Consider the following 10,401-nt stretch of genomic DNA (forward strand, 5'->3'; position numbering starts at 1 on the left):
ACTAACAAGTTATTGAATCTAATCTATGAAATCAACTTCTACATGTTTATTTAAATCAATCTTTTATTTTTATTCATATTAGAACAATTTTCTACCATTTCGATAATATATACCTTCCACTTCTCCTTGTGAATCAATTTGCGACACCATTTTTCGTGTCAGCGTTACTTTGTGATTAAAAAAGATCGATATATTCAGAAGAGAAAGATTTTGCTCTTAGCAATATGGATTTCAACAAGAATGTCAGTTTCTAATGTCAAGAATGAGCAAGTTCAGAATATGAATTTTGTTGGAGCATACATTGATCTGTAGCTTATTATTAACGATGGAACAAAACTTTTTCTTAAGCTTTGAATTAATATCGACACTTACCTCATAGTCATAGAAGTAAAATATTTTGCAATTTTTCCCCTCCACTTTTCTTTCTACTTTTCTCAAATTGCATTTTTTGCAATTTTGAACAAATTTGAAAGTAACAACGAAGATATCGCTTAATACAACTTAACATACAGAAGTGTGAACAATTTTTCGGAATTTCTTTTTACGTGACAACAAGCAAAGAATCGAATAATTCGATGAATAAAATAATTGAGATATAATAGACAGCTTTTTCATGATTCATTCTTTTAATTAGCAGAAAATAAATATGTCTTGTTATAAGGAGTGCTCAATTTCTCAAGAATTTCAAGAAAGCATTTATTAAAGCAAAAACCTCAACAAAATATGGAAAAGTTTCAGGAGCGACTAAACTCTATGTTGATAGAAATCTGAATTTTCTCTGACTTGTGATGCAGAATAGCTTCCTATACATTATTTATAGTAAGAAAATCATTATATATATATGTTGTTAAGAAAATAGAAAATATGTATAAAATTCTAAAGGAAAGGAAAAATACATATGTTAATAATTGGTTCTTCAGTTAATTTTCATAGAAGAAAAGGCAAATTATACATTGTATTGTAAAAATATTTGAAAAGATCTATGTTCATATTGGATGTTTCCTTGAATATGAGAGGTAGGTATAACTGGGACGAATTTAGCGCACCGAAACATGAAAAAGAGTTCATATAAATATATGGCCGATATAGCCTATTATCATTGTTAATACAAAAAAATGTCGAACAAGGAAAAACGAGGAAAAACATTATTTGATTTCAAGGAGCATGTATGTTACCAATCATGAAATTATTCTCAAGGTCATATTTTTCGAGACTTCAAAGTCATCGATGTCTTAATTGAGGTAAGTGGTAATACTAATTCAGTGACATTCACGTGACCATAAATGCGAAAAATTTAGAAATGTTTGATAATAGCTGCAAATAATAAAATAACTGTAATAGAGAGATCAGTAAAGAAAAATTTACTTCAACAAAGTTCAAAATGATGTTCAATAGAAGAAAAGTTTCCTCAACGTTAGATCCGCCTTTATACAACTCTTCGATAGCCTGCGTGTTCGTTAGATCTTACGCACCTACACTTCTCTCCGTGAAATGTAATTGACGAAACAGTTTATCATGATATTTCTATAACATTAGAAGTGCGTGTGCTAATATTCGTCAGCAATTTATAGGAATGGCCAAAGAAATATATTGAATTAGATGGTCATCATTTTGTACACTTGTTGAAATGAGTTTTTCTTCATTAATTTCTCTATCATAATCATGGCATTATTCGCTGATATCTATTAGCTATTGTCGAGCATCTCTGAATTTTTCGTGCTTATATGAATGCCATGATATTATAGGTTTTTGGATTGGTCTTAATCTCAGCTATGACGCCATGATAATAAAAATATATAGCCCCATTTAGAAAGACATTAATGACTTTGTAATTTGGAAAAATGTGATATTGAGAAAAATTTTAAAATTACTATCATATTTGCCCTTTCAAATCAAATAATGCCTTCGTCTAACACTTTTTCTTATCATTAATAATAAGTGAAATATGTAAGATGCTCGAGTTAGATGATGCACCCTGTATATTTTGCTGTTTATCTTACTTTGTACTCCCTAACCAATACCCTTGTACTGGTTGAAGTAAACGACCAAGAATTTTTCCATGAGATAAGCTTGTTACCGTTTACAAATCGAGTATATCGAGTTTATTTTAAAATGAAGTACCTATTTTTAACGTATTTATCATCATTCCAGCATTTATTTTTCCAAAATCGTTCGAGTTTAGATATCTTTGATAATTTCGCGCCAAAAGTTGACAAACTATGTATATTTATTCAAGTGGTACTCTTAATCGATTTGAAGTTGTCTAATTATAGATCTACTTCAAATACGAGTATTTCGGCGATTTAAGAGAGGTAAAAATAAATTTACAGACGAATAACTTTTTAAAGTTTATCTTTAGCTAGACTCTCGATATCAAATGAAAGAAATAAGAGAAATAGGAAAATTATTACGCTAGAAATAAGAAATCCATTATTCTCATATAATAAAACAAATATTTTAAAAATATATACTTCAAGAGCGAATGATAAGAATTATGAATTTTTACTTTTATATAAAATTATCGTTAATATAAATTAATGTGATTTTTATCAATAATCACGATCATACTACAATTCTTTATATAAATTCACAATTCTTCGAATATAAATATAGAGTGGCAATTCAAATAAGAGAATGTTTTATTTTCTAAATGTAATAATATGTCCTTTACTTTTAATATTTTATATACTTTTGCATTTGCGTACATGCGTGTACATTTTTACACATAAAACATTGTTCGGGATTTGGAGTAGCCGTCCGTTTATGACTCGGACAGCACCTCTCTCTTTTTTGGGAAATTCTGAATTGCCTGCCTTCCCGAGCGATAAAACGAGCAAGGTTTAGGAAAAGTTCTGGCAATACAAAGGATATGCATCCCCGAGAGTACAGGTGAACCTGTGAAAAGCCAGGGACGGAAAGGACGATTTACGATGGAGACTTAGCAGTTGAGGGGAGTATCAACAACATATTGGGATAGTCATCATCAAAGCGTCGTACCGTGCGGAAGAAAAATTACATCTTATTCAGTCTCAACAAGATCTTACAACGGTCGTGATCAAAACATCCAACTCTCCTTGTATACAACGAGTGCAAATAAAGTGCCAAACTACCCTAGCAATCGATATATTAAACCTTCTCCATCTTGAGCGTTAATTCATTCAAGGTTCGCGATATCAACCTATCGGTTGCACCTGACTGGTCGCTATTCAGTTGATAATTCGCAACAAATATGTTAGAAACATATTGCTTTCACACATATAAGGTTAGATTAGATACGAAAGAAACTGTCACGTACAAATGTCAAAATATTTACAGATAATTATAAACAGAAAGTACCCACTGTTATTAAAGATTATTTAACTAAATCACATTTTACCAATCCAAAATTCCCTTAGTATTTGTGAGACTATCTCAATTAATTTAGTTACATTGACTGATTCTAAAATAAATAACTGTATTATTGTAATAATTGTTGTTATTAATGATACCAAAGTGAGTCATAACATTTTTTTCCTGCTTTGGCTCAATATTTATCTGTCCTATATTTCACATAATAAATTATTGTCTTTGAAATCATTATTACAATATGACTCCATTTAATTGAAACTATTGCGGAACAAGCAATTCATATAATAGTTATTGATTCTCTGCACTATTTTCATTTATATAATAGAAACTCACGTTCAGATAAATGGATGCAGTCGGCAGGAGTTCATTTAATCAGATATTAACTAAAATTCCGTTTCAGTAAGTTGAGTTCTATAATAACTATTATATCGAATTCTCTAATCTTGTAGTCCATATTTATAATGTTATATAATAATTACTGTAGAACCTCTATTATTTGAATACCCTTATCTGAACGCCTTGTTATCTGTATATCATATTTACTATGACAATACTGTAATGTATATTATAGATACATATTTATATTTATTTCCCCCTCTATAATTGAAAACCTATTTATAATATGATTAAGTATAATTAGTACAATCATAAGCATACACAAATGAAGTCATTCTAGATATTATTTCACAGAATACCAGATCTCGTTTAATACGATTACTATAATAGACGATAAAAACTATAAAGCTCACATATTCATCAAACAAAATTATTTGAACATAGACACATTGGTCAGATAAAATTATTTTAAATAATAATTGTAAATCAAATATTTTACCTGCACTGAATATTGAGGATTATTAATGTAATGAATAATTGATTGCTTAAATACTTTTGTAACTTCTATAAAATGCAAGTACAATAAATATCCTACGTTATGTATATTTTCAAATATATTTCAAATTTTATCAATATAATCATAATAGCCTTACATACTTCAATAACTATGAAGTTTCAAAATATTTTGTATAGTACGAGTAGTATATTCATAAAATAATTCTATAAACGTTTAATTACTTTAGTCAACCACTATACATAAGAATGTACATAATAAAAAAAAAACTAACGCATCATCACCTTCTTTTGTTACAGAAATCCCATGTGTCGAGGACGAGCTGGAGGATCGACGAGTACTTGTGATAAGATGTAGAAATAATTATACCGGACCACAACCAAGATATGTACCATACCATCAAACGTACTTCAAAGATGCCGATTTACGCCTGTGCAACTGTGGTGCGAAAAGAACGCCGTAAATGCGATCAACATCGGGGAGCAGGCAATGTCGTTTCGTTGCCACTATTTCATGCAACGATTAGGTGGAAATGAAACATAGCAACAAATTCGAGACTCCAAACATCAAGTAGTATGAGATTTTGCCGATTCGCAATCCTAGATCCCAGATATTTCTTCGTTCTAGCGTTTGGATAGCGATGAATCGCAAAATATGCGATTGTAAAATACTTTTAATCGTTCTTATGATCCTCTCATTAGAAAAATACGTAAGATTTTCCTGTTTTCTGTTACATTATCCATGCGATAGTTAGAGTTTAATGTTTTGTGATGATGAGAAACGCAATCGTAATGTCATCCAAAGATGCAGCATAGGTGGAAAATGATTGTATTACATTTCAGCGAGGAAAATGTAACCGGAAGTTGAGTCGATGGAATTCATCTTATGCTTGAAGATTGAATCAGCATAGAATTTACGGTTTGAGCCTTTAAATTCTATATTTGCGAGCACACTCTAATTTACTCAAAAATTGATCGAGACAAAAATTGATTGAGACAAACTAAATCTAAAGAAACATTTCGTAATTAAGACTATTGCTAGCTGACAATTTCTAGGATTTAATCAATGCATCTAAAGTCATTATCTTCTTTTTAACTTCTTTTGAAAACAAAATTGCTTCACTTGCTCAAAATCTCTTCGCCTCACAATGTTTTTGTATAATGTGAATGCTTCTGTATAATGTGACCTCGAAATTTGTTATTCAGGATAAATTTATATCAAATGAAATATTCCAGTACGAATTCCACGACACATATGTATATGTATCTTCTAAGGAAGAGAGAGAAAGATCATTTATATTCTGGAAGTCTATCTTTTTATTTCAAAAAGTATGCATCAAAATGAAGAGGTTGGCCTATGATAAATTCTTTCGCGCGAATCGGCACGATTTCCGGAATTTTTCGCCATTCGAGCTATCGGTGAACAAGCAACATCCCGTCGACTTCTCTCGATCGCTGGAGTATTCCGATCAGCTTCTCCAGATCCTTCTTGTTTCCTTCCTCGTGACTTCCGCGCGAGTGCGTGTGCACGACCAGGAGAACCTGCGCCTGCAACCTGCAACTCATGTCACGTGGCACGAAGATCGTCGCGTGCTCCTCCGTTCGACGCTACACACGCATGCTGCGAACTAGCGGCAACTCACAAAGGCGTTCGACTTCCGTCTCGGATCTCTCGATAGCCCGTAATACGCATAGACATTACACATAATCGCCCCACGGCAGACAAATCGGCGCTATGGACAAATCCACGAGATTTCGTTTCTTCTCTTTTGTGTTCGTCTATATGTATAGTTCGTATATATATAATATATACGCGCCGTTGGATCGTGATTCCCGTTCGCCAGTTTATTTTTGCGAATCCGCGACGAACGGTAGAATCCGCGAGCGGCGAATAATATACCACGTTGGGCCAGTTCAGCAGAATAAACGAAAAATTCACTTGCACATTTTCCACTTTTTTGCGGTTTTTCTTTTATTTCTTGTTAATTTGTCTCATCACGAAGACACGCAAAATCACTCATAATTTGTTTGCGCGGCTCCGAATAAGTAAGAACCGAAAGGAAAAAAGGGAAAAATGACGGACAGCTAAGATAATAAAATGAGCGACGAATGGACAAGACGTCTTTGCCGACGTTTCGCCGTACGTACACGATCTCTTTCCCTATCGAAGTAACCTCATGTGCACGAAGGCGCATATTATACATATATAAATAAATATAGATATAAGTATATTATATATAAATAAGTAAATATAAATATACAATGATACATGAATATGAGAAAACGAAGGACACACAATATTATTGTATATGTAACTAAAATATTTAAGAGAAACTGTGCGCGGATATCGCTACGAATTCTATGTTGCGATATATATGTATGATATTTATATATATAACAGTAATTATATATATATATAATGTTATATATATATATATATATAGAACACATCATACATGTATATGATATTATACAAGGATAAAAATATATTGAACATATTCTATAGAATATTGTACGTTTGCTAATGTTATGTATAGTATACAAAAGGAAAAATATATATAATTATGTGTATAATTATATATATATATATATAATCTTTGCCTATATATAGGCAAAGAGATAAGTACATAGGTTATGTATAAGATATAGGTACAATTAACGTTAAGTAAAATGCTACAAGTAGGTATGTCTAAAAGAAGGATAAAGTTTTTAGTCAGATGGTTAGGAATCGAAGTTGACACGACGACGAAAGCTTATTCTGCGTGGCTTCTTTTAAATTTGTCGCGTCATCTTACAATAGAGGAACAGAATGGATAACACGTTGGTGCTTTTCGATAGGTGAACGTTTCCTTTCCATTTCTTTCATCTTTTCTATTTCTTTTTTGTTATGTATTTCTTTGTCCGCAAAACAGAAATCGTTAAATCGATATGCTATTTAGATAAACGGGACTGACAGTATCATACACTGGTGCTGTTCTTCACAGACGGACATTTTATGCTTTTAGTAAAATATTAAACAAATTTTCCTAGAAATCAGTGTAAAAGATACGAAGTTGTACAAGCACTTCGAAAATCGAGCATATTTGTTCGAATAACCTTAATCGTATAATTCGTAAGAGAATTCCTATCGATCGTATCAACGTTACTTGGTTAAGATACATTTCCATCACTGTCATCCGAAATGTATGCATTTTTTGACAGTATCAGCCCGACGAATTAGAGGGTCCTGTACGATGTTCCTCGAGGATTGCGATAATCTTGTAGGCTGGTTAAAAAGAAGTGCGTGAGTCGAGATCAGTGTCTTTTACTATTGAAGAGCTTAGGTGAATTTAGTAGACTTTAATCGTCCGACGATCAAACGATACAAGAACAGATCTTTGAAACGTCGAAGATCGCTATTAAATAGCTTTCAAAGTCTGTAAAGTACATGGTGGCTACATGTTAAGGGTATCTCGAGTACTGTAGTGAAGAAGAAAGTCAATTTTATCAACAAATATGATTAAGTCTAGAGTAACCTTTGCGTGTATGTATAAAACCAATAGCAGACCCCGTTCGACTGAAAAACACGTTTGCTATGGGGCTGGGTGACAAACGAGGTAAACCACTAACGACGACTGATCAATAATTTTTGCTACTTTGAGTTTATGCTCGTAAGCATGCTTATATCATATTAAGTTCAGATTTATTCATTATTAAGCGATTGGATTGGATGTTATAGATAAAAAGAATAAAATCCGTGTTCGTCTATTAATTATTTTTTATTTTTATTCAGAATTCTATTAAACAATTTTAAGCAATCAGGTAGTTCAAAAATGTTTTATTCTTTAGATGATTATGAGTTGGTTATAATATAGTAAACAATCGTCGTACATGAAATATTTATTGTTTTTCAATAATTATATATCTGGAATGTAATGAATAAAAATTATAATATTAAATAGTTTGTTTCATACAAATAATTTTTGTTAAAAATATAAAAATTGATTTTAAACCATACATTAGCAATATGAACATCAATCGATAAAAGTGTCTTTAGTTTATTGGAATTAATTATAATTGCATCATTAGTACAGAAACCAGTCGATAAACTTTTTATTTTGTTGTACATACTGTTATAGAATGAATATTATATAACAATTTTACACTTTGAATATTGCACGTTATTGAAGTCGAATGACTTTTCTTTCTTGTATTACCAATAACGTCTCACTTTTTTTCGATTTAAATACAAAACCTTACCGTGAATCCTACCCATTGATTGATATTGTTAGAAATTCAAATCTGAAATTATTTTCTATAAGATCTGTTTATGCAGACAAAAATATAAAAATCTAAAGAAACGGTCAATGAACGTGAATTTCGTGATTGAAATTAAGCTATTTAATTATTACTTAAATTACGTGATTAACATCAATAGGCGACGTGTCCAAGGATTCTTCATTCGATTATATATTATGTGTAATATATAATATATATAGAAACTGCCATTTACTAAGTGCAATACGTATGTACAAAATGGAAGAGTCAGTCGACGTTTCGGTGTTACTATACTCGAGAGTCACCGATGGCACCGGTTTCCTTCTTCTGAGGGAAAACAGCGAAAAACGAGCTTCACCTACTGGCGTAAATATGTACGAAGCTAATCGTAAGTGTTCATAAAGTAATTACGGGATGAAGCTAATCTTATCGAGAAAACGATACGTGTGACTGAGAAACAGTTACTGTTTAATGGGAGGAACGCACGTTTCGGTTACAGTGGCGTATGCAATGAGCCTCCAACGTGAAAGAAATGGAGAACATCAGTGAAAGTAGTTTGACATTGGGATCCAGAATGTTCGTAAAGTTGTAATAAAGTTCATTATAACCTACCGCCAAATACCTCTAAATTATTTTTCTCATCTCGTCTAATAATCACCTTACAAACAGTAAACTTGGTTTTATATTTTGAAATTGGAAATTAACACTTACAGACTAATAATTTCCAACTATATTTTAGATTCTTTAAAGCTATAAAAAAAAAAATTGTATTTTTCAAGTAAACATAAAATTTTGTTACGATTGTATTGTAGATGTTTTTTAAGAATTTTACCAAGAATATACTTCTAGGATTTTGAAATTAGGAATGTCCACAGGTAGGATATCGTACTGCGTAATAGCATTAAAAAATTACTACAGCATTAAAGAAGAATGTCACGACCGATTTAAAAATAAAATTAATTATAGAAAATATTTCTACACTAGTTATGCATAGATAATGTGCAAGACATTCTAGATTCCAGTGTTAAGATGATTCTACCTGTACAGATTTCACAGGATAAACGTGTTCGTTCGTAGAATACCAATATCGCAAACGTTGCGCTTTATGCTCGGTCGAGAAGTCAAGTTTTCTTCGGCGATGAAGTCTGAACTAGAAACCACGAAAAAGGCGTTCCTATTGAAAGAAATGTTTCCGAACGCTGTAAACTCCGCACGCAAAAATTAGACGAAAACTACACGAAATTCTAGCTCGTATATCCGTCCACTGAATGTAGAATTTTGATTCGTTGGATTGAATATCGCGTCATTGCAATGCAGGACTATCAAACACAACATTAACATGCCGGCAATTCTAACAAAAATATTCTAATTTAATTTTATCGAGATGTAATTCGTTATAACTTCGCAATTGAAAAAAAATTTAGTGTTTAATTTCTGGATAAATCTTTGTGGTATGTGTGTTGTAAATGTTCAATTTACAATGTTATTTATAAATATTTATGCAATTTGTTGCATGTGTTTTATCTACGATATATATATATATCATTATCTTTTATTCCTTCCTTGTCTTTATAACTTCTTTATTTCGTAGTAATGTTAGATCCTCCTTTAATATTTAACTGCCATCTGTAAAAAAATATGTTGAATTATTATATTACATAACTAATAAATGGTTTGAAAGACTTACTGAAAATATCAAGAGTAAAAATATGTTCCTAAAAAACACAACTTAATATTAGACTGAAGTCGTATAAAATAGCAGCAAAATATTTATGTACTTTCAAACATTCTTACACATTTATAAATATTTAGAGATATCTAAAATATTTATACTGATGGTTCTTCATTGAACTCTATCGTTCACAATCTTTTATTATGCAATTTTATTTTCAAGTAATAAATATATCAGGGGTAAGTTTCTACTTGAATTATATGCTTTTCGTAGTT

General features: G+C 31.3%; 1 protein-coding gene across 1 annotated transcript in view; it reads left to right on the forward strand.

Annotated features, from left to right (window-relative positions):
• Window positions 1–9,066, forward strand: part of LOC100643217 (forkhead box protein O) — a 299,428-nt gene extending 290,362 nt beyond the window's left edge. The window contains exon 8 of the transcript XR_001099296.3: window positions 4,498–9,066. The gene's annotated coding sequence lies outside the window, so the exon portion shown is untranslated. The remainder of the gene's footprint in view (window positions 1–4,497) is intronic.
• The last annotated feature ends 1,335 nt before the right edge of the window (window positions 9,067–10,401 follow it).

Source organism: Bombus terrestris, chromosome 7 (assembly GCF_910591885.1).
Source record: "Bombus terrestris chromosome 7, iyBomTerr1.2, whole genome shotgun sequence".
NCBI classification, from domain to species: domain Eukaryota; kingdom Metazoa; phylum Arthropoda; class Insecta; order Hymenoptera; family Apidae; genus Bombus; species Bombus terrestris.